Here is a 23,380-nt window from a genome sequence, read left to right as displayed (position 1 = left end):
CATGTACTGAGACCACAGGACACTCAGTTTGGTCTCCAGTTGATGGGAACTGGGGTGTGTGTTTTCCACGTGAACGAACACAACATGTAGACGCTGCTGCACAATTTTACTGGAGGTGGAAACGTGCACCAGCCATGTCTTCCAGTTGAGTGATCAAATCTCTTTTCTTCAAAGGCTCATCTAACAAACCAGTGTCCAATTTCTCACTGCTCTCCCCAAATCCTTTACACCAGTGGGCATTTTCAAGTTTGACAAATTGCACTGTCTGTGTGGAGATAAATGAGACCAGTCTGGTTCTTATTGAAACGCAGCACATCTGGGGTAATCAGACATGTGTTCCAGTAGACAGGAGCACCTGGAGCCCACAAGAAAACAGAGACAAGACAGGGAGGCCCAAGGGTGACGATACAGCAATGGGCAGCACAGGAACCTCTTGAAATTATCTCCCAAGCATTAGTGGTGGAGAGATCAGATTGACTTTGATATGCTGATTAGCAAGAATTTCCCATAACCACAGAGCTTCAATTGGGCCTAGTCCAGCTCGATATTGCTGTGGAAATGAATCTTTTGTTGCTTTTTTCTTCCTTATAGAACACAGGGGCCTCTTGAATGTGCTCATTTCTCACATTTATTTGTTTAAAAGAAAGGATTTGCTGACAGCACCCCCATTAAGATGACTCCCCTTATTTATCAATCCTGCCAAGCTCTCTGACAGAAAGGGGGGCTTGGTGCATTTAAAAATAGGTTTTCTTTCCAAATGAAGCAAAGCGTGGAAAAAGAGGAAGGAGAAGTGAGATGTGAAGCTTGTCGTGTGAAAGGCAGTTTTATTATTTGTCCTTTAGCTGCTTTTTGTTCCCACTGAGGGAGTGTTTGGGTCTCTCCCCAATCTGTGAGAGATGAAAGCCCAGTTGCCCAACCATAAAAGACAGAAAAGGACAGAGGGAGGAGAGGATTTTCTCAGTGCTAATCCTTGGTCTTCAAGTGGAAAGAGGATCTAGGGACCTGTTACAGTTACTGAGTAGGGGGCTTCAGATAATTCATGGAAAATGGAACAAATTCATTTTAGTGCAAAAACTTCAAAATTCACGAGTACACAGGGTTTTCAAAAAGTTCATGGAAAACTTATAGCAATACAAGTTATTCCAAAATTAGTTTTACACTGAAAATTCCATTTTGCATGCCTAATCTTGCACTCGTAAATCCATTCCCATGAAATTTTTATAGTTGCCTGTTTTAAAAATACAGGAATAAGGAAGATTGCTGATCTTTGGACAAATGTGGCCCAACTTTTCTTTTTCAAAAGGATGATAACAATGGCAGTACCTGCTTGCCCAAATGCTAATGACTTGAATAGTACTTGCCAGGATGCTGGTACTGAACTCTGTCACTGTCCTTGGTGCTGAACCAAAGTAACAAGGCCAAGGTTAGTTTGAGGGCAAAGGAAAGCATTCCTTCTGTGGATAGATGAGGACGTAGCAGGTGAGCAGTCTCATTATGTAGGCTTAGTGAGGAGTTCAGGGATGCTGATCGGGGTTGAAGGGAAGGGTAGCTAGTTTCAGAGACCATGAAGGAGGAGCAGCACATAGAAACCAAAAGCCAGTCTTGCCACAACTTCACTGCTTTGCTCTTGAGAAGATCTGCAGGTGGAGATTGATTCTGCCTTTGACTGGGTTGCCTTGCTCAGGCTGCCTGTAGAAGAATTCCAGATAAGAGTTAAAGCATTCCTACAGCAAGAGTGAAAGGAAAAGCCAGTAAGTTAACCTTGAAATATGGTATTACATGTGCTTTGCAGTGGTGGCCCTTCATTTCTGTCTTTCATTCTGTGGATGTGGATCACTTGAAAGCATATTTAAATAATACAAGGATTGCAAGACACCATTGTAGCTGCCCTGGCAGTTATCCTTGGTGTCCACCAAGAACTGATGAAATCTCAAATGCAACACTGCAGGGTTTTAAAAAATGCATTTATTTTGTTATTTGATGATTCCATTCTATAGAATCTGGAATTTCAAACCCTCCCCTCAACACTGATTTTCCATATATCATTAGAACAGTATAGTCCTTCATAATTTCAGCACTATTTAAGTGTATCCTGACATTATAGGTATGGACGGTGGCACAGAGTCCAGCATCCTATTTTCAAGATATATTTAACAGTTTCCCTGGGAGTCCATCTTTGATTTAGAGGTAGAGATACACACAGCATTGTGTCTTCACATCTCAATACGCTAGTCTCTATTACACAGTTACCATACATCACTTTAAATAAAAAACCATAAAACAAAATCAGCAACGGCAAGAAAAATGGAAAACCATCAACAGCATGAAGTTAAATAACATGCTACTGAATGACTAATGTCATGAAAAAGAAATGAAAATAACAACCTTGAAGGGAACAATGCTACTGTGTGAGGTATGAGTCAGTGAGGAAATTAATTAGAAAAAAAATCCTTTTTTTGAATGAATGAAAATAAAAACAAAAATATCAACCCCCCTGAGATATAGCACAGACAATTTTGAATGGGCGATTGAAATACTGGTGCCAAGTTTTAGGTGGGGGAGCGGTGCTATAATCAAAGGAGCTTGATAGGGAGGAGGCTTGTGGCTTAGTGTGTTAAGCCACCAACTGCACTATTGGCATCCTATATAGGGCACCATTTTGAGTCCGTGCTACTCTACTTCTGATCCAGCTCCTTAATAATGTACCTGGGAAATCGGTGGAAAATGATTCAGGCACTTGGGCCCATGTGAGATTTCCAGAGAGAGTTCTAGGTTCCTGGTTTCAGCCTGGCCCAGGCCTAGCAATTGTGGTCATCTTGAGGATAAGCTTTCTCTGCATCTCCATCTCTGCCTTTCAAGTCACACACACACACACACACACACACATATATTTATACATATATAATATACACACATATGTTTTAAAAGTTACTTTGACAACTTTGTGATGACACGTGCAGCAGATGTCAGCATTGCTCTTCACCCTTTCATGTGGGTGCATTTGTGAAATGGAGAGCAGGCAAGGGTATTGAGATCAAACCTCCACTACTGGGTGCCAGCCACTTAGTTCCCATGATCCCTTGTGTCTCCAAGCAGATGAGGCCGATGCAGCGAGACCCGCTTCTCCCAGTGCCTGTTGCTGGTGACACAGGGGTGGTTGCATCAAACAAAGAAGCTGTCAGCACGGTGGAAGAGGCAGCCTCTCATCAGGGATTCAAACTCCCTTTCTGGGTTTGGTTTAGTTCTGTCGAGTAAACTATGGAAGATGTGACTTACTGCACCTCTTGAATTATAGATCAAAGTTTGATTAGATTATTGATTAATCATTTAGTAAGGCCTCATGTTTTTGAGGACTACTGATTTCTCAAGTCCTTATTGTTCAACCTTTTGAGAAAGCCTGCTTGTCTTGCAATCCTTGTATACTTTAAATATGCTCTCAAGTGATCCAAATACCACAGATGAAAGTCAGAAATGAAAACAAAAATTTGCATCTTTCCCTTCAAATGCAGGTAGGCACATACATAAATGTGTATTTTGCTGGTCTCAATGTGTGTTAACATAGGAGTGTGTGAACTAGTGAGTGATGGATGAGACAGCCACAGTGACAGCAATTTAACTAATTCTACTGACATCGTTATGCCTTTAAACACAAGGAAGAACTGAGATTGGAGCAACCTAGAAATCCCCATGGCTGCTATTGATCTTTCTTTTCAGTAAAGCTACGGCTGCAAATTAACAAAACAAACCACCCTCTGGCAGCTGATGGCTTATGCATGATGGAATCTCAGAGGACGCTGGAGGAATGACCTCCTTGTCAGGAAAGGAGGGATGTTTTGCCCCTTATTCCTTGTGCACCAAGTAACAAGACATTTTAACTCCAGGAAAAGGAGGGAGATTGGCATTGTGAGAGTTACCTGTTTTTCTTCATGTATCTCTGCCAAATCACCACTATTAATGAAGAGAAATGTTTGTCAGGCAACCTCTATTAGGATTAATTGTGCCCACAAAAATTCCAAAAGATCCCACGCAGGGATAAAAAACTGGGTCAACCTGCTAAACTTTACTTGGATAGTACTCATACATGAAAGAAGGTGTGGAATCAAATTACTACAGCGCTCTTAGAAAAAAATGGTTGTCATATGACCTATTTGAGTGTTTTCAGGAAGGTGATAGACACATATTAGCCACTGGCCATAATACAAAATAGTTGAACCTGGGCAAGTTACATAACCTGTTCCAAAAGTACTTCTTACTTTTCAAAGTCAGACTGAAGGACTGAGCAGGCTTGTAGGTCCCTATCAACGCCATGTTCTACAAATCTCTTCCTGTTGGTAATGCTTATAGACATTTTTGATTGTTATATCCAAGGTGGCAGAAGATGCATTGAGGGGTTGCTACTGGCATCTTACAGATAGAAACTAGAGATATCCTGCACACTGCGAGACAACCTATCAGTGCACAAAACAATTCTCCACAATAAATAATAATCTAGCTCCAAATGTCAGCAGAACTGATTTTGAGAAACTGCTGTCGGACTATAACAGTGCCACTGTCTCACTGCCATTCTAATTTTCTACAATATAAAGTAAAAAGTTTCTGTTTTCTGGTGATTACCACCTGATATGTCATAGACTGGCCTCCAGAGGCTAACACAGTATACAAAGGTGGGGGTGGTCTTTCTTAAGATGAAAACATGGTCCCTAAGGAAGAGATCACACAAGAACATTGGAATGTTGAGCATTAGATAAGATAAAAGGCATTTCCAGTAATATCTTATATCTGGAGTGCCATGATAGAGGTATTTTATAAAGGGGTAGAAGATAAAATGAATTCCAGTTTCCAATTGCTGTTGAGTAGGTGCTTCTACACTTGAGCTGCTGGTGCAAAAACCGATAATCAGTTTTCTTCTTTGTGAAGGCAGGTTTTCTATTGTTGCTGAAGCAAATCACCAGAAATTTATTGTTGCAAAAACAACACAACTTTATTATCTCAAAATTTAATAAATTACAGTCCAACACAGGTGTTACTGGGTTAAAACCAGACTTGGCAGGTCTGCATCCCCTCTGTGAGCTCAAGGGGAGAATTGATTTGCTTGCTTTGTTCAGCTGCTAGAGTCTGTCCACATCTCTCAACCTGTAGTTTCATCCTTCATCTTCTAACATAGCAACTTCACATCTCTTAACTGAGCATATGTAGTCACATCTGCTCTTGATCCTAAACTCAGCCAGGAAACGTTTTACTAAGGATGCACATGGTATGATTGGGTCTGACCAGATAACCCAGGAAACCCAGGATAATTTGCCTATCTCCATGTCCTTAATTGCACTCACTTCTGCAAAGTTCCTTTGACCATGTGAAGTAACATGTTCACAGGAGCCAGGAGTAGGCCATTGTTCGACCTTCATCAGCAGGAGTACTTGTGTTGGATGTTGTGGCACTGTGTACAGCTTCCTCTTTAGAACTGAGGAACCTACTTTCTTGATGTCAGAAAATATTAAAGCTAGTAGCTCTCAGCTGTGTGTGTGTCTGAGAACTCTCACCAGTTAAGAAGAATGGACATTCTCCAACTCCAGACTCTTCCTGGAGGCAGTATGTAACCAAATGACAGAGTGATGCAGGGACATGAGCTTATTGGCCCAATGCTTGAAGATGACACAACTCGACAGGCCACTACAGTGTTAAAGTGCGACACATGACTGGCTGAGGACTTTGTTACAGTTAGTCATAGGTTAGCTGATTTTTCTGCTCAATCTTCCTTCTTTTACTTGCTATTGATGTTGATCTGAAGCACAATCTCCAAGAAGCCTCCTGTGAACAAATATTCATTTTACAGCCTGTTCCTGAATTACTGATACCAAGCAATGTAGGGAGAAGCAGTTTTTAAACTAAGCTGTTGGAGATGGCAATGCAGATCCAGTCCCTGGAGAAAAGGCGGGGCATGGATCACTTCCTGCCTGATGTGCAGAACTGTTAAAACTTTGGCTAGAGGAGACCTGCCCTCAGGTACCAGGAGAAAGTTGCTGGGAGAAGTGCCTGAGATGTTTGGGAACTTTGAGAAGGAAGTGATTATAAAGATTTTGGAATTCCTGGGGGCAATGTATCTACTAAGAAATGCAATAGTGAATTGGGATGATTGAACATCAATTCAGGTGCATTCCAGGACAGTGAAGGCAGTAGATCATGACCAGGACTTAATAATAACAGGGCCAGAGTTCCGAAGGAAACTGAAATTGCAACCTCAGTGAATCTGTTGTGCAAGATCAGATTAGGACCTTTCTCAGATATGGTAAGTCATCAACTAAGACATAGGAGTTGATACAGTGAAAACTCAAGTTTCCAGACCCCACGGAACACAGAAATGACTGATACTCTGCTGTTGCTTGAAGGTAATGCCGAAGATTCACTGAGTACCCCACCATATCTTCCCTTCCTCATCACCAGGCCAGTAACTGAAACAACAATGTAACTTGGTTAGGGAAGTTCTAGGCCAGCTATGCACGGGTGAGGATACTGCCTGGCCTGCCCGAGATAGGCATGTATAAACTGAACCCAGTATCTCAACTGGATTAAGATGAAAACTGAAATGTTAGGCTAGTAAGAGACAACTTATCAGCACTAAATTGGCAAAGACTTTGGAAAATAGCATTATTTGATGCTAGATTTGTTTGATGCTGGAAGGTCGGAGAAGGTGTTAGCCATTTTGAACTAAAATGAACTAAAAAACCCGGAGCTTTTGGGGAAGTGTAGCTTTTACGAGGCCCAGAGAATTTGGTATGTTGGAGTGAGTATGCTGAGAAATCCACCAGCCAATTCTGTTCCATGGGAGAGCCCAAGAGATTCCCTTGATCCCAGTGAAGAGAAATTCACTGGTAGAGTGTTGGAGACATTCAGTGGTGGCTGCTATGGAAAGAAAAGCATCTGTAACAAAGGCTTCTATTGTGGAAGTTGGTCACTGGAGAAGAAAATGATAGAAGCCAGGTGGCAGCACTTAACTTTCAGAGAAGAAAGATGGGCAAATTACCATAAGAAGTGGCACAAATGGAGTAGCAGCTGGAGGCTTGCTGACTAAGAACTGTGTAGATGGTTAAGAGCACAGCTTTGCAGAGAATCAAGATAAAAGGCTGTCAACAAGAACTTGTTAAATCTGTATGATTGAGTGGTATCAGGGATATCAGGAAGTTACAGATGGGTATTCCAATAAGAAGTCATAATCTCTTGACTAGTTTTCAGGGCCAAAAACTAGTTATTTCAATGATGTCCCAAAAGTAGTGAAAGGGCAACTCCCCATGAAAATTGAATCTGTGGGAATGCAACTGTTATATAGACAAATCACTCTTCCACTTCTTTTTTGAATGAGTGTAAGCCACTTACTTGGATGACAAAAGAGAAAAGGAAATACCATTTTTTCTCTTTTTTTCTTTTTTATTATGTTTTTCTTTATTAATTATTTTGCATTATGTGACAGTTTCATAGGCTCTGGGAATCCCTCCACCCCTTCCCACGCCCCTCCCCCTGGTGGATTCCTCCATCTTGATGTAGTATTATAGTTCAAATTCAAGATTCTTTCCTTGCAAACGTATACCAAGCAAAGAGTCCAGCTACTTATTGTCCAGATGGGTTGAACAGTTTCTTGGGGAGACCATTTCTGGTCCTAAGTTAGAGCTGGTAGAATATCATCCCAGTCAATTAAGAGTCCCAATATAACATCAACAGCAATTTGCAACATTATGGAATTGACATGGTTTTGAGTAACCAGTATGTTAAAAAAAAAAAAAAAGCAAGTTCTTAACCACAACCTATGATTAGTTCATTGACATTTCAATTTTAGTTTATATACAGGACCGGCTGCTATATACCTTAAAATGGCTATAAGGTACCATTCAGCTGTCTCGTGTCTATTTCATTTTAGTATTTAGCCATTTGTTGTGTTGAAGTATAATTTTGCTGATTTTGGCAGATTTTAGGATAATCTAGACTGGCTTGTAACTCTAACAAGACATTTGTCGACAATTAAGGTGCAGAACATTTTTTTTTGGGGGGGGGGGTGTGCAGGAAAATCCTCAACACCGTGGTGAGGAGTGACTAATCTTTGTGTCCCACCCAGCGAGGCATGAGCCAATCCACGCCAGCTCTTTCCTGTCAGATTCCAAGTTCTACTTTTTGTTGTTTGTCTATTTATTTTAGGTTTTTTTAGTTTGTATGATTGTTTGTTTGCTATGAGGGGTTTTCAAAGTGATCCCGATGGTCATTGCAAGGGAGGGTGGGGGTCCAGAGGTGGAGCCAGGCTCGGACCAGAGAAAGCTCTCCTCCCTGGTCCCGAAGGACGTTTATTGTTCTTCTGTTTCTGCAGACCGCTCAGGGCTTCTGGTTGTCTTTCCGATGACGTTGGTTTCTGCGTGGTAGTGTTTGCACTTCTTCCATCCCCTGCGGAAGCTCCAGTTGGGGGTGGGTGACCTCAGAGTACTCAGCCTCCGAGGGCATCCAATTCCCTGTGGCCTCCTTGGCAGTTGGGATATAGTCCTTGTTGCTCATATTAATAGTTTGTGGTGAAGGTCTGGGAGTCTTCATGGTTGGGATCCAAGCTTCCTCAAAAGGAAATACCATTTCAAGCATCTGAGTTCGTATAGGTACACGGGGATCTAAAATACTGTCCTGGGCCCCTTTTGTGGCAAGACATGGGGAGCCTGTGACACACAACTCGCAAGGATCCACCTGCAGGTATAACCATGGAGCTGTGGAAACCCACTTCAACTCTGTGGCTTGTAGGGTTAGAGAGGCAGGTGAAGGCAAATAGAACCCTCTGAAGTACCCAATAAGTCAAGATACTACATAAAAACTAGCACTTCAATCATCATATTCCTAGAATGTGTCTAGGAACTACATGGATTCTGTTCTCTGTGTTGTAAACTCTCTTTAAAATGAGAATTGTTGAGAATTGTGTTATAGCAATTCTTATGCATTTGTTGTGGTCCTGAGAATCTTAGAAAATAAAAAAATGAGGTACAAAACAATACATAAGGCAAACAGCCCCCCCAAAATCAGTGGCCCCTTCAACATTGTAAATGGGTGATTGTCTGTGGCAGAAGGCCATTTAATTTACCACCTTGGCCCCAATTAAAATGATCCAGTTTCTGAGAGATGACAGTAACATGCAGTGACTTTACTAGATACAGCATGTTTGTAAAGGCAAAGAATGGTTTTAGATACCTGGTGTCAAGCCATTGGAAAATGTATTCCTTCCGTTCCTGTCAGGAAGGGAAAGCATAAACCAGTTCAAGTATAAATCCACTTTGAATGGAAATCAGTATACACATATACAGTGTTCCTTCAGGGCTATGCTAATTGTCTTGCTCTTCGCAATAGAGCAGTCCAGTGAAATTGAGTGGATATTTCATGGATAATGAAATGATAATATGATAATATCCTTTTACCGTAATAGTATTACTACATCTGGATAAGCATGAAATGGGAAATGCTTTGAAAGTCCTGAGAATGAAAAACAAAAATTTGGATCTGAAAGTTAGGAGCTGCTAGATTCAAATGTAAGAAAAAGATAAGAAAATGGAAATTATAATTGCCTGACATTATTAGTTTACACTGAATACACATGTTGAAATATTCTATGGTACACAATGAAAATACACAAGTGGTTAATCAGAAACTAAAAAGAAAAAACACATATGGGCAGGCATTTGGTCTTGGGTTGGTTGCAGCCCATACTGGAGTGCCTAGGTTTGAGTCCTGGTACCCTATCTGATTCCAGTTTCTTGCTGATACAAACCCTGGCATGCAGAAGTGATAACTGAGTCTCTGGCTTCTTGCCAATCATGATGGAGTCTTAAAGTGAGGTTTTGGTTCCTGCTTCAGTATGGCCCAGGTTCAGCTGTTGCAGAGACTTGGGAAATGACCCAGCAGAATGGAGTTCTCCAGTAAATAAATAAAATAAGACAGCAGCTTCTACCATCATATGAGGAGTCTAGCTGTCCACACATCATGGGATCTCTCTCAAAATAAAGGCAAGGCAATTATACCCCCCAACTCCCACACTTAAGACAGATGGATGATATCAGATAGCACTTTTGACAATGTAGGGGAAACAGCCTGTGTCATTTTCTGGGTGATAGGGAATACTGCCACTTTTGGGTGGGTTGAGAGTAGCAAAGGATTCTGCTGGGGTACAAATGGCCCAGCAGCTTGAGCTGTGTGATCTTATCCATCCATGTGAAATGTTGTACACTGGGTTTAGGAAAAGCCCAGAAGGAAGGATTATCATACAGTCTTTTAGGGCTCTTGAGCAAGCATATGTTTTCTGTAATGCAAAATTAATCTTTCCCAAAAGAGGACCGCGATGGAAACAGAGGGTCTGCTCAAGAAATATGGAGTGTCCTTGATCACCAGAATCGCCCTGTTTATCTGGATATATAGGTTCCATCAAATTACAGGATTGGGTAGACCTGGGCACGAACTATCATGAGAAGGAAGCAGTTATCTATGATGTCTGTTTCCTAATATCTGTGACCACACATGGTGAGTAAGGACCACAGTTTCTGTTTTCACTTATTGTACTTTCTTCTAGCTGATATTTTTTTTATCAATTATCCAAATAGCTCAGCCCCTAATATGGCACTATTTTTCAAAGACTGTCATTTGCAGACAATGTCTATTATGTAGTCACTATTGTATAAGATACAACATCCAGAAACCAATGGGTGGAAGTAAGAGTGACTGTGATTATTATTCCCAGCAACCCACATATGGAATTTGTATTTTCTGTCCCTGTGACTCTGTGCTCTGTGGTGGAAGGATCCTCTTTCCTGGAAAGGGAACAAACCCATCAGGGGCCACTCAATGGTTTCTTTAATTTGTAAGCCATAACTACTGCCTGATCAACCCAGGATTCTTTTAACAAGAAACTGGCAGATAGGAAGAGGAGCTACTATTTTGCTCACCAAAGGAGATAGGATTGCTGCAAAGTGGGAGAGGGAAGGCTCACTGCACTGAGGTGACTCATCTGAGTGTACTTCTGGTTACTGTGCTCAGTCTCAACCGTAAGAAGACTGGAGCAAGAGCCACAGTCAAGGGGACTGGTGCTGTGGTGCTGTGGTGCTGTGGCTCTTTATATCCGGCTAGCCTCTGAGCCCAGAGAAGTGCTGGCTGTGGAGAATGGAAATGGGTAATAAGGTAAGGAAACCATGGGTATCAGTGGGAATTTGGAAGCAGGTGTAGAGGTAGTTGCTCTAGTGTGATCTGATGATATCACATGTCAATAACTTCAGACCTGCTGACTTATCCAGTCGCTAAATGATTTTGTCTGACATGACATTCACAACTTGCCTTCAACTAGTTATAATTCTTTCACAGGAAATCTGTAAAGTCACATCCATTTAAAGATGAGGGTTTCATAGACAGCACATAGCTCTAAGCTGTGTCACATCCAAGCCTTGAAAAGGCAGGGACTCAATCCGCTTGTATGAGTGCTGTTCATATGAGGAACTTGTGTTGTTAGCTCACTAAGGAGCCCTGGAGAGGCTCTGAAGGTGTTGCTAGTTTGTGTAGTTTGTTTTCAAAAGTGTAAATCTGAGCTTGGTTTTGCATGTATGTGTGGGAGGGTTTCAGGAAAATGTTGGGGTATGGGTTGAAGCTTATTTCTTACAAAAAGAAATTAAAAAGAACACTACATATTTTTTTGCCGGACATTTTCCTTTAAATTTTTTTTTTTTTAGTTTTAAAATTTAACAGCTTTAACATTCTGCCACATTCACTTCACATGTAGACTTTATACTAATTTTTCCTTGAAGACAGAGATACCAATATCCTAAAGTGAGGGATTCATGAACATAATATGAGGAAAGAAGGGCTGGTTGTCACCCACATGGTATGATTCAGTGAAACAATGCTTATAACTGCATACCAAATAGTATGACATGCTCACAACTTGGATCTTCCGTATATATTAACGCCACAAGTGAAGGACAGTATGTGGGATCTGTCCTGGATCTGATTTGTTTCATTTCTCATGATGATACCAGGTTCTATCTGTTTTGTGGCAGGAGTTGGGATTTCATTCTTTCTTATGGCAGAGTAATATCTAATAACTGTTGGTGGGAATGCATAGTGGTGCAACCACTATGGACATCAGTGTGGTGATTCCTCGGGATATATAACATTTATAAATCACTTTAGAGTCTCCTTGAGAGGAAATCTAGCTCACACAATGCCAAGTTACATTTTTTTCTCATCTTAAAATATAGAGATGACACCTTGGGCAGTGTTTATTTGTATTTTAAATTGGTAGAATATTTTTATTCAAGCAACCTAGAACCTATGTAGGCAACTTAGAAAAATGTGGTTCACTTTCCATGAAAATTTTGTTAGTAAAACCCTACCCCACATTGTATTCCTGCTGCTGGTAATTAAAAGATGTTTGTAATAAAACGGGTGACATAGAAGTAGTGAGTTTGGTGAACACAAAGCTGAAATATCCACACTCTGTGATGTGTTTTTCTACCATTATTTTGATTTCACTTTCCTTTACTGAATGTTTTCTATCTCATTCTCTCATTATTTGCCTAGATTAAACAAATGACGCTTCCTTCAAATGTGACTGCCAGTTTTACTGAATTATTTTCTCTCTAGCTTAAAAAAAGTTTCTTCCGTATTTTAAATGCAATTTCCTTCCTATTGCAACTTTCATTCTAAAATCACTGACATGAAATTTAAGTGGTGACTCACAGATCATGCTTCAAAGATCTTTTTGGGTTTTCAAACTTTGTTTTAAATAAGTAAAGAAACTTGAATTCTCATATTTATCATTCAGGAATGCTCCACAAAACTCTTGGTATAAAATGGCACATTTTAAAGTTATTGATCTGAGAGTCCTTGACCAATACAGGAAGTTAAAAGTCACTGATCAATGTAAAAGTGTTGGCAGTATATTCCACCTCACATCCACGTCTATTTCAGTTTAAGACATTGGAACTTACAGATGTTGAAACTTGTGGTTGGCTCTCAGCACCACCTGCCTGGTCTATCAGATGTAGGAATTTGTGTCTCTTCATTTTTTTTAATAAACTGTTTTGAAATTGAAAAAAATACAAACAAAATAACTGTTTCAGTGAAATAGTTGACTAATGGACCCTTTAATTTATTGCTCTGTTGCAGAAAGACAGCTTGGAATCCTTTAACTGATCTGTTTTGGTGCTGGAGAAAGGGATTACTCAGAATGAGACTAGCGTTCTTTAGGGGACTCAGTAACAGATTACATCTCACTACCTAACCCACAGTTGCCCAGGAAGACATTAAAGGAAATTGAAGAGGAAGAGATGACTCCCTTGAAAACAGTTCTCCAAATTATTATCATTTTAACTGCCATGTGAAAGATGCACGGAGTCATTAGTTTTTGAAGATAGTGATGAAACACATGAGAGGAAGTAGACCAGAAGCAGGACCACTAGACAAGGAAGCTAAGAAATACAATCAGTGGGTGGTGTGATGATTTTCCCCATACACACAAGGCTCCGAGTTCATGTCTCCTGCTGCCTTCCCAAGACCCCTGAGACTCCCAACTCCCCTTCTGTTTTTCATTCCCATTCCCATACCTTGTTAAAAGTTTTGGAGTGCTGCAAGTACCCATTTTGTACTTGGTTATTAGATGGTAATAGCTCTTAAGCTCTTTCTCTTTTAAACATAGAACAGGGATCACTAGCTGGATAGATTCATTTGCAGCCAGTAAGTCTTAAGGAATTTTAAAATGTGAGAAGCATCAAGACACAGAGAGAAAGACAGTGGAACAGAGACATAGAGAGAGAAGTCTCATTCCATCTTCTGGCTTGCTACCCAAATACATGTAACAGCCAGGGAAGCCAGGTAATGAGAACACAATCCAGCTCTCCCACATAGATGGCAGATGCCCACTGACTTGAGCCATCACTCCAAGAGTGCACATTAGCAGGAGGCTAGGGTGGGAAGTGGAGCTGGATCATGAACCAGCTGTCCAAAGTTGAACATGTTTGTCTTGACCTGCATTTTAACCACTAGGCTGAACGCTGGCTACTACAGCCTGTATTTATTTTTTTTTTGTAGCTGGAATCAGATTTAATTTTTTTAAATTTATTAATTTCATTTCATTATGTGACACATTTTTTTTTTTTATGCACTGGAATTCTCCCCGCCCCTCCCCAAGCCCTACCCGCCCCCCCACGGTGGATTGCTCCACCTTGTTGCATTTCCATAGTTCAAATTCAGTTGAGATTCTTTCATTGGAGGTTTTGACCAATCATAAAGTCCAGCATCTTATTGTCCTGGTAAGTTCAATGGCTTCTTGGTGAGACCATCTCTGGTCTGAAGGTAGAACCAGCAGAGTATCATCCCAATCAGGTAAAAAACCCAACATAATATTTACAACCATTTACGACATTATGGCATTAATTGACATGGTATTGATTAACCAATATGTCACTAGGGAAATGCAGGTTCTCAACCACAACCTGTGACTTCTTCATAGACATTTCAATTTTGGTTTATATTCAACCATGTTCTATATACCTTAAAATGGCTAAAGATTGCTATTCAGCTGTCTCTTGTCTATTTTAATGTTAGTATTTAGCATTTTATAGCATTGAAGCATGATTTTGCTGAACCTGGTTGTTTTTCGGGTAGTCTAACTCTATATCTTTAACAGGACATATGTCAACACTTTAGGTGAACGTTTTTGGGAGGGGTGTGCAGAGAAATCTTTATCACCCCAGAGAGGAGTAACTGATCTTTGTGTTCCACCCAGTGAGTTATAAGTGCATCCCGGCTGACCTACAGCCTGTATTTTAAAATAAAGTTTTGTTATATGGATCATGTAATTCGTTTGCTTAAGCATTATCTTTGGCTGTCAGAATTGAGCACTTGCTGTGGATGCCATGGCCCCCAAACTCTAAATTCCTTGTTATTTAGCATTTCTCAGCAAAGAGGTCAGAAAACTTCTAATATAGAAAGTCCTCTCTACTCCTCTGTACTTCATTCAGTTAGATAAAAATGGCTTTTCTTTTAGATTTCTTTGAGAGGTAGGATCAGGAGAGGAGAGAGATAGGAAGAGAGAGAGTAACATATTTCATTTGTCTGATAGTATGTGTGTTTGTGCCTGTGTGTGTGTGCACAAGCTCATATGTGTGTAAGTGTAATGTTTAATTTGTTTTGCAATCTCCTTGCTTCTTAATAAACCAAAGTTATTTTAACATCTTAATTAGATTAACTAAATTTTTCTAAAAATACTATAAATTTCCTTGTTATCCCAAGAGCCTCCCTCTTATTTAATTAGGCATGGATTGCTTAGGAGAGGAATACAAATAAAAATAGCTAATGTTCATTGCATGCCTACCATTTGCCAAATGTACTTGTCAATGTTGAACAGACATAAAAAATGCAAAGGGGAATCTATTATATAATTAAGTGGGGCATCATGCCAATTTACGTAGCAAAAATAAATGAATTAAGAAACCCAGAAGAAGCTGTTGTGTAAAACATTGAAGAAGTATGAGAGGGGATTAATACTCCTATTTTATCATTTTAAAGAAAATTGTATCACATTTTCCTCCCTGTATATCTGGCTTTCTAATAAAAATAAATAAATCTTAAAGAAAAAAGGGTCCAGCAGGATAATTCAATTGGCTAAACCCTCCCCTTTCAAGTGCCAGGATCCATATGGGCACTAGTTTGTGTTCCAGCTGCTCCACTTCCCATCCAGCCCTCTGCTTAAGACCTGGGAAAGCAGTGGGGGATGGCCCACGTCCTTGGGACCATACACCCATGTAGGAAACCCAGAGGAGGTTCCTGGCTCCTGGCTTTGGATCAGCTTAGCTCTGTGCATTGTGACCATGTGGGGAGTGAACCAGTGAACGGAAGACCTTTGTCTCTGCTTCTCTGCATAAATCTGCCTTTCCCGGTAAAAATAAATGAATCTTTAAAAAAAAAATCACCATGAACACAGTGAGAATTTAATGAGGGTTATGATTTGAGGACAAAAAATGGAAACTTATGACTCAATTGGTTATTATCCATGTTATGTTTACTTCCCAAACCTGTTCATGGCTTTCATGTCTTGCTTTTTGTTGTGGGAAGCCGTTTTCTTGAACATTCTGGCTTCTGGCTTTCTGTAGTTCAATGGAATTCATTCACAGCAGACCCATAGGTGTGGGCATAATGGGAGATCTAGGGCATAAATTATTTATGCACTGAGTTTGTATCAATCAAGAGCCTGATATATAAAGAGGGAGTGGTATTTAGAAATGTGGTCAAAGATAAAAGAAGCTAAACAAGGATGGAGAATGCAACCTGGACCAACAGCAACTTGAAGTAGTCCTAGTCTTGAAAGTTCAAGTGGTGAAGGCAGAACTGTGGAAGGAAGGAGGCAGAGAGGCAAGGGAAAGATTCCAGCAGGATTGCAAGTGGCTCTTGGAATTCTCAAGTCCAGAGGTTATTGCAAGGTGTGAGAGAGATCATGCCAGACATGTCTAAGGTTTATTAAGGATTCTTTATTAACCAAGCTTGGTGATAACAGGACCCACTAGAAATAACGAATCACAAGTCCATATAGCAATCCAGTCAATCAAAAGCCCAAGAGGAAACAATGGTCATTACCTTGAAATCCATCTGTTTTTCTGAAGATCTATGTCCCAGCTTCTCCAACAATATAAGTTATCCTAAGAGACATGCAGTGAAAAACCTGGACACATTTACAAAGCTGCAGACATTCACCTTTCCCTGGCTTCTCTGCCCACATTCCACTACTGTTAGGTCTCACCTGGAACTCCTGATAGTACACGAATTAGAAATACAAAGCAGTAAACATAGAGTGAGTAACACAGAGGCCATGCTCGGGGGCTACCTGTTCTTGGAGTCTGTCTGTGGGATGCTAGGGAGTCTTGGGAAGCCAAGAGTCAGAGTGCTAGAGTGATGGAAGCAATGACCAAGAGAGAGAGAGGAGAGAGAGGAGAGAGAGAGAGAGACCCTCCTTGCCATGAGCCTTTATAAGGGTTTGTGAGGGGAGTTGTTACACAACAATGCAACACTGTCCCCTCTGAGATTCCAGTTGATGTCGGGTGAGAATCACAGGTGTGCAGGAGGGAGCACCTAGGTCGTGGTGGGGGTGTGGCTTTCAAGCCTATGACCCTGAACTAGCTGCCTACCTCACTACAAGGTCATCTTCCAGACATGATCTGCTGTCAAGATCTTGGGTATTATCTAGCATTATAGAATTCCCATGAAGACATGGCTGCTTTAATATTGATTCCAATCAGTCTGTTTTTGATCATTGCTCTCTCTCTGATGGACAGTTCTCTTGATAACCAGCTGGCTTTCAGATCCCCAGCTTGCTTTTCCCTCCAGAGATGCTAAGAAAGTAACACAACCATGTTTGAACAGCCCCTGTCCTTTCATTCCTATGCTTAAAAACAAGACAAAAAAATTCCCCATTTATTCTGTTTTTATTTTGAAGACAGGTTTACAGAGAGAAGGAGATAAGATCCTCCTTCTGCTGGTTCACTCCCCAAGTGGCCACAACGGCCAGAGATAAGCTGATCCTGAAGCCAGGAGCTTTTTCTGGGTCTCCCATGTAGATGCAGGGTCTCTAGGGCTTTGGATCATCCTCCTCCACTGCTTTCTCAGGCCACAAGCAGGGAAGCTGGAAGGGAAGTGGAACAGCCTGGACATGAACTGGCACCCGTATGGGATTCCAGCACACACAAGGCAAGGATTTACGCACTAGGCTTTCACATTGGGTCCTTAATCCCCATGCTTTATTACCTTCCATAAACAATTATTTCTATGAAATTCATTTACTCTGACAGCTGAACACACATATATTCTTCTTTTCTTCTTTCCATTGTCTTTTTTTTTTCTCTTCTTGCAGCCCTGAAGAATAATCACTTCCAAATAGAAAGGCTCTGTACTTGGCACTGTCCAAGGTCCTGAGATAAAGTACACTTTGATTTTGCTCTAAAGCAGTTTAAAATCTGTGAGAATTCTGGCTGTGCAGAAGTTTATATACTGGTTATCACAACTTGTGGTAGAGAATTAGCGTAGAGAATTAATCAACCAGGGCCTATTCATGAACATAGAGGCAGATGTGTGGAAAAATGCATACCTATTCTTAGCCTCAGGGCAGTTGCAGTTCAGGTAGGGAAAGCGCATGAAGTCACTACTGAATAATCAAATTCTAACTGTATGATGGGAGATATTTTAAGCATTACTAGGTAATTCAAAACACAAGAAACTAATGAGAATAAAAGTTGGGAAACAATGCATATATAAGAGAGGTGAAGGATTCTAAGAAGAGGTCACTGTTCTCATTTGGCTTGTGTTATTATACAGTGGGTTTGGACAATCTTATTTGATGAATGCCATGATCACTTTTATATTAGTATTGCTAATTAAAAGTTATTGAGGTCTTAAGAATGATTCTTATAAATTTAAGTCAACTACTGTTAATCATAGAAGCTTGCACTAAGACTACTAAGACTGGAAATTCGTGCAGCACAAATTATAATTGTGATGTTGCTCTCCAAGGACTTCTGGAGTTTAAGGCTCAAAAACATGCATACTTTTTGACTGCAGGATACCTGTGCATGATATTGTTGCTTTGTCCCTCCTGATTTATTTTGAGCACATCTACTTGCCTGGTAAGACTGAGCAGTAACTAGAATCAAGGCATTCCTTTGTTTGATGCATTTCAGTTCAGCTGTTCAATGGGATTCTCTAGCAAGACATCAGAGGGATAGAGAAGAATTAAATCAGATTATTGATAGTTCTGGCTTTCTTCTTGGTATGTTGTACTAGATTGGCTGCATTTGTCAATTCAAAAATCACTACACCTGATAAGAGGTCTTCTTTTTATAGCTAGCTCTCTGGGTTCCAATAACTGATCCATTCCTTTGCTTCTTTAATTCTAGGGATTGCAGTCCCTATTAGTACTTCTTAGGAACTGTTCAAACTCTTTTCAAACCTTCACATGGAGAACTTTGGTTATGCCCTTCTAATCCTTCAGTTTCAGAGTCCTGTACTTTTCTTGTTTTGTGCAGATGTGAGAGTGGCAGAGTGGTGGGGAGTAGCTTTGTGAACGTAACACAGTCTATCAGGTATGTCATTTCCAGGTCATGATAAAGTGCTAACTTCAGTAGCATAATGGGTTAAAGGCTGAGATAAACCTAATTGATGTGGGGGCAGCTGGCAGTTAGCTATTTTACTGAAAACATGTTCCTTTTTTCTACTCAGCTTCTCAGAAAAGTTAAAGCATTCAAACAGAGTCATCCAGTTGTGGGCAAACAGTGCCGTTGACTGCCAGCCAGTATCTTCAACGTTCTCTGTGTCTCCAACAGCACCATTTCCTACTTGTGCTTGCAGAACACATTGAATTCTACGCACTGCTCAATTAGGGAAAGCTCTAACAACCTAATTTGCATGTGAAAATGCTGTTTGCATCAAAAAAATATAGTTTTGTGCACACAAACGATTTGCTTATACAAAATTGTATCTAAAATCTTTGGTTTTCAGAAACTTATTACTTAAAGCTGATGGTCTTAGAGTGGTTATTACAGACAGGAAAACAGCCTAATGATGGTCTTTCTTTTTTCCACGTGCATTCTTATCTCGGGCTTACAAATCCTATCTGCTTATCTATCTTTTTTTCTCCTGAATCTGCCTAAGCGATTCAAAGTAGGGGCAGAGTGCTATCCTGCTTTACTTCCGATTGACAGCTGAGCTCTAATCCTGGTCTTATATCCAACCATGATGTGCAAATCAAGATCCCAAATGGATTTTGCAAGTCCCAGATGGAACTTGAAGCAAAGGCATTGAAGACACGAAACTGTCTTTGGACGTGTGTGCTGATGAAATGTGATGTGTCCTTCCCTGCCAGGATGAGCTTGGTTAATGCTGAAGCACAGTCCACAGGATGGCTGCTCAGATGCCAGCCATTCATTTTGAGGTGACATTTGAAAATCCCAGAGGCACTCTCGGAGTTTATCTTTGGAGTTTAGTAAGGTTATAGCATTGAACAGTTGTGGGACTGCCCGTAGCCTGGGCAATTTTGCTTCAATCATAAAGTGATATTTTCCATTCATGTGAATCAATGTTTGACCATGGAACTGATAATGTGTATGAAAACTTTAATTTCCCTCACTCAGTCATCAGTGTCTCGGTCAACTTTGTCAAGAAAGTATCTATTTCCCAACATTCCCTTGCTTGTAATTTTTTATATTTCTGTGTCATGATCTTTGGCTTTTTGATAACTTAAAATCTAATTGAATGCTTCAAACACATACTTGAAACTAAAAAAAAACCATAGTGAAGAGATTCAATTATTATATACCTACAAAATGTTTGCCATTGTATTAAGAATAAAATGATAGGACTTCGATTCTGTCATATTTTCAGTGTGGGGAGTCAATGATAACACACAGGTTTCATTTGTTAAAAAATTTAGAGAGAATCTGGAGTTGTAGCATAGTGAGTTAAACTTTCACCTGCTACACCCATATGGCTACCAATTTGAATCCTGGATTGTCTGCTTCTGATGTAGCATCTTGGTAATGCACCCAGGAAAGCTGCAAAAGATGGCCCAAGTACTTGGTCTTCTGCCACCCAGAGGAGACTTGTATGGAGTTCATAACTCCTGATTTCAACATGACCCAGCCTTGGTTAGTGTGATCATTGTGTGGGCGAGTGAACTGGGAAAGGGAGTTCTCTTTCTCACTATCTATTCCTCTCTTTTTTGTAACTATCCTTCAAGTAAATAAATACATAAGACCTAGAAAAATAGAATTTAGGGAAAGAAGGGGCCATGGCAAATTGAAATATCTGAAAAATGTAGTAGAATTTGAGTTGCATCTTAAAAGATGGACATGCTCAAGTGAGTGAAGATGGAGGATTGTGTGTATTCTAGGGGGGCATCTATACGTTTGAAAGCTAGACTGTAAATGATGGGATTGGCTACATAGAGAGACAGCTCACTTTTCTAAGACAATAGAATTTTTGATGGGTGGGTGGTAGGGAATGTCTTTGAATACTAACTTGAAGTGTTTAACGATAGCTAGCATCCCATGAAGCAAAGAGGCAAACATTATTGAGATGGTGAATTCTCCTGTCAGTTATTGTTTTCCCTCTCATTCATTTCTTTTATTGAACATATTTCTTCCTTTTGTAATTGCATGCCTTCTTTTTTGCAGGGACGTCAGTGTCACACATGCTTTTGTTTTGTATGTGGGAATGTCACAGTGGTGTCCTTAGCAAGAGCTGTGTCATCAATCTTGCTGGACACACTCGAGTCTGATGGTGGAGAAGCTGAGGTTTGCTTCTGCTTTAGGGAGATACAAAGGTCATAGGAATCTTTGCTTTCCATAGGGTTCTCAGTTCTGCTCTTTCAGCATGCACCGTTTCCTTTCTCTTCTTGTGAGACTGGCAACATGTTTTGCCCTTTTCAACTTCTTTCTTATCGTATAAGTATCTGTCAAGTTTCTTGTGAAATATCCTTGATGCACAAAGTCCAGAGGGCTTTAAGAATATCCTTATCTTGTACTATTCAGGGAGCACTGATCAATCCTTCTTGTTTGTAAGTCTTCCCCCTACCCCCACCTCTGCAGAAGACTTCTGGGAGTGCCATTGCGATGCATGGAGGAAGTGCTGACAATTGGAAGACCAAATCTGCTTTCCTAGCCAAGACTCTTCCCACTCACATGTGCAGTTAAGAGTTGGAGTGGTCAAAGCTGGAAGGGAGTAATACAGACTGAACCACACACTAATGCAGAGAGAGTTACAGCATGACTCTTCTGCCATGAGAGTCCTAGTACATTGAGGTGCTGGTGAGTTGGTACCAGGTGTGGGTCAGAAGTGAGAACAGCAGATGGAGTCAGGGAGACATGATAGCAGAAACAAGAGTGACTGGGAGGCAGCAGGCTCAGATGTCTCTTGTAAGCCCAAGCAGAGTGGAAAGAAAAGTTCTTCTTACAGAGCTGGACTTCAAAGAGCGAGGAGTGTGAGGCAGAAGCAGCATATGAGAGCGATGGGGACTGTGGCCAGCTGGATGCCACACACGTTATGGAGGAAGGGAGCTGCTGCTTCTTGGCTCCAGTAGAAAACAAGCCCAGGGCTGCCAGCTTTTCTAGTAGGTTTTAAAAGGAAAAAAGAACAAACATATTGAATTTAAGGTAGATATTCCTTATTTTTTTCCACTTTAAATGTTGAAAGTAGTACATTAAGATAAAAAGAACCAGCATAACAGCATGGATTATGGAAGCTAAATGCCTCTGTGGGCTGCTTGTATGTGGCTTTTGTGCAGTTCCATGGTGTTCTTATCTCAGTTTCCTACAGTGAAGCTTGGAACTCTGTAAACTGTCTTGCTTGTCCTGTGGTTTAGATTCTTCATGTGCGAGCAGTAGGCAGTGACATGATTCTAGATGATCCATGTCAAATAAGTTCTCTGTTAGAGGCAGATCGGGCACACGGGTGTGGAAATCACAATGAACACAAATCAGCTATTGTGGGGCACGTCCCAGAGGGGTAAGAGGATTTGGAAAACAGCAGCCTATACCTGGCAGTCTGGTAAAGCTTTTAGTGGAATTATAGGGACATTTGATTCTGTAGGTAATGGGAAAATAGGAAGAAAACATAGAAAAACAAGAGTGGATGTTGGTAGGTTGTGAACCAGAGTCTTTGGACCATGATCTTTGGGATTTCCATGAACAAAATAGAGTAGAGAGGGAGCAACTTCCTCTCCCATTGCCCCAGACTCCAGGCTTCAGTCCCTTATTCACTTTGCCCAGCACACGTATTAGGACAGAACTGAAGGTCTAGTGCCCCTTGGATACATGTATGTCTTTCGTTTCTAACCTTGTAGTGTGGAATGTGCACTGTTGGACGCTGTTCACACTTACACATACAGCAGTGATAGAATACATATGTACCCATGTATCAGGTACATATCACTCCGACTGTGGAGGCAAGTGGTATCATCTCCAAGTGAGCTGAGAAAAACTGAAGTGCAGATCAAGTTGAAGATCATGCTTGGGTTCAGCCATAGCACAGAGATGGATTCACTTCTGGATCTGAGCACTTTCAAAGCTCCACAGGATAAAACTGCCTCACATCAGCGGAGAGGTTTTAAGAATGATGCTGACAACGTTGGCATCACTTGTGTTGCCTTAGGACCTTGTCAGACACATGTTCTGTGAGTTTGGAGGGGAAACTCAAGTCAGTGCATGCTTTATTTTAATAAGAATTAAAGTTTCTTTCTTTCCTTCTTTCTTTCTTTCTTTCTTTCTGGAGGACAGAGCTTGATGACAAAGTCATAGCTTGCAGGTTGGTTTCCAACAGAAATTCGTGTTTCAATTTGGCAATGTCA

The sequence above is a fragment of the Ochotona princeps genome, chromosome 11, assembly GCF_030435755.1.
Source record: "Ochotona princeps isolate mOchPri1 chromosome 11, mOchPri1.hap1, whole genome shotgun sequence".
NCBI lineage: Eukaryota > Metazoa > Chordata > Mammalia > Lagomorpha > Ochotonidae > Ochotona > Ochotona princeps.
The sequence above is the reverse complement of the archived record's forward strand: the minus strand, read 5'-3'. Positions refer to the sequence as shown.